Source organism: Mus pahari, chromosome 5 (assembly GCF_900095145.1).
Source record: "Mus pahari chromosome 5, PAHARI_EIJ_v1.1, whole genome shotgun sequence".
Classification (NCBI taxonomy): domain Eukaryota; kingdom Metazoa; phylum Chordata; class Mammalia; order Rodentia; family Muridae; genus Mus; species Mus pahari.
The window spans coordinates 116420008-116423122 of record NC_034594.1 but is presented as its reverse complement, the minus strand read 5'-3'; positions in this window follow the sequence as shown (position 1 = coordinate 116423122).

The following is a 3115-nucleotide window of genomic DNA, read 5'->3' as shown; positions in this document are numbered from 1 at the left end:
AGTATGTTTCAAAGGGAACGGAAAATTGGAAGGGAAAACAGTCAGGGGTGGTTATGGTTATTTTGATCAAAACACTCTCTAAACAACTTGAGATTCTCATACAATAAAAGTTTCAAGTTGTAAAAGACTCTAAGAACAAGTTAAATATCTTGGGTAGTAAAGCGATGACAAGGCACTGATTGGTCCCACTTGCCAGAATGCTATGTCAGAAAACATGAAGCACAGATGGAAGCACTCTTGTGCTGTTGACATCTGTGAAAGCTGAATAATCTGTTTTCCCATAGGCCAACATTGCTGTCATCATAAAGCTCTGGACATTTATTTAAAATAATTAAATAAAAATTACTTAGGTATTCAGTCCTTGGATACCATAATCAAAATAAAGATTGTATTTTAAAGAGAATGTTTAATTTGATGTTTTCAATTAAAATCTTCCTCAATTAATAAATCAGAATATTTGGCATATATGCACACAAGAGGCATGTGTGTGTGTGTGTGTGTGTGTGTGTGTGTATGAGATTCTGCCTATGCTCCAATGCACAGTTCTATGTTCATGTGCAAACTAGCAAAAGTAAATGGATTTAGTGGGATTCAAAAAGAGTACATAAAATTGAAAGAGAAATCAGTAGGGAGAAAGGGAAGAATAAATGTGGCTTTAATCAGAATATTTCATAAAGATATTGAATATATATATATATATATATATATATATATATATATATATGAGAGAGAGAGAGAGAGACAACAAATATACTGTTAATACAAAGAAAATAGTCTAAAATAGGTCTTACTCATACCATGCTAATTCTGAAACATTTTCTACATCTCACTTTCCACATTTCATTTTGATCAATAAAGCACATGGCATATCAGGTTCATTTTGAAAATAATTCAAAGCTCAAAATATGGCACATTCTTTCTATCTTGAAACTTATACTTACTTTTTATTTTCCCTTTATATATGAGAGATGAATTTAAGTTTAGGAAGAAATTACTGCATTTTTTGTCCTCAGAGATATGCAAAATAATTTCAAAATATTAGAAGAGTTTTGGATACCTCAATTTAGCAAGGAAAGTCCTATATAATAGTTACTTTATGATTTTTTGTCTTATCAATTATTATTAGGTAATCTGTTGGACTTGATATTTGTTACAGCTAGAGCATACATTTCAGTACATCACCCATCACATGCAGTTCCTTGAGACAAGATCAAATGGACAGATGATAAATCTAATCATATCTTCAACCATGCAGTGCTGAGCAAGGGAAGCTTAGGGCAATTTCTGTTTAAATATAACTCCACTTCCTGAAAAAAATGAGTACTTCCTATTATAACTTTATTTTCTGTAAGGAAGTATTAAATAAAATGCTTCACATTTCTTAGGAATATTGTAGAATCAGGAAAAAAAAAAAAAAAAAACTTCCACAGTGCTTTAGGTTCATTCATTTCCTAGCAGGATATTAACATGAGAGAATGTCTGAAAAGCATGTCAGTTCAATTATATGACCTACAAAACTTGAAACTCAAAACATTTTTTAAACGTGACAAACAACACAGTTTTATTTATTTATATACTGAACAGAAACAAGGTTAAATAGTTTATTATGTCAAAGAGTCTATGATGGATAAACACTCTAATGCATTGAAATGAAATAGTGTAAAAATTCTAAAAAATAAAACCTGATAAATGATGACACTCTAGGGAGAATCCATGATCTTCACTTCAACTTGAGAGTTTTAAATGTGTCTCTTCCATGAAGACTAATTCTTCACGGTTTGTGTTAGGTGATTTTACTTTTAGAGTAAAGTAATTGAGTAGAAGTCTGTCTTTCACTACCTTGAGTTATGTGTTCTGGAAAAAGACAGAAATAATGTGATAATTTTTACTTTAGAAAGAACAAGAGTGTAATCGCTATGAGAGCAGAGCCTGTTGAGCATTCAGAAAAGAGAACATCTCAAAATGATTGCCCTGATGACCCTGCTCTCTATCTCTAGGCAAACTGTTACCCAGAGATTGAGAAACTGAGCACAGAAGTTAGAGCTGCTGAGATAAGGAAAGAGATGTTAAAGATCACTGCAGGATTTACCATTTTCCCCTTTCTATTAGGAAGAGAGAATAAGTGATTGAATATAGCTGTTTTGATAAATAAGTAGGAGAAAACTGGTATGTTTGTAATCTTTTTCTTGGGAAGACTGTAATTCCAAATGTTCTTTGTGAAGTAATGAGGCTTCTTATTTTATGAAAAGAAGCCTCCCCCTCTGCATGTCTGATAGTTAATCTTAGTTTTGAATCCCATACTGCCTTGCATTATCCTACTTTAGTTGTTCTGCTGGAATAAATGAACAGAATGTGATGTGCATCTTTACATCTCCAAACTTTGGATCTCTGTGTGACTATTTGTTGAGAATTCTTCTCGTACTTAGTTTTGCATTCCCAGCTCTATAACATATTTCACTTTTACTTCAGTTATTTTTCTAATAACTGCTTCCTCTCACTCACCGTAGAAAATTCTATTTGACTTATGAAAAATTCCACTAGCTCTTGAATCCCAAAGACCAGAGGCTTAAGTGTGATTAATTACTCATTTATGGCCTTATAATAAATAAAAACATGTTTTTTTTCAATTTTCAAATGATGTAGTTATTGTTGGAATTGGAATAGAAATGTCAGTAATCAAAATAGAAACTGTTCTTCATGCTAGACCTCTTTCATGAAATTTATAAAATTACTTATCTGTGTATGACTGTTTTGTGTGAATGTGTATTTATGAACCACACATACGGTGTATATGAGGACCAAAGGATATCATCATATCGCCTGGAAATGGAGTTAAAGATAGTTGGAACCTGCTATGCGGTTGTTTTAAATAAATTTTTGTCTGATAGAAATTCTATAACTCCTTCCATGGGTATTTTGTTCCCCCCAGGAGGAACAAAGTATACACACACCCCATAATCAGCCACCAAATGCAGACACTATTGCATATGCCAGCAAGATTTTGCTGACAGTACCCTGATTTAGCTGTCTCTTAGGCTATGCCAGAGCCTGGCAAATACAGAAGTGGATGCTCAAAGTCATCTATTGGATGGAACACAGGGCCCCCAATGGAGGA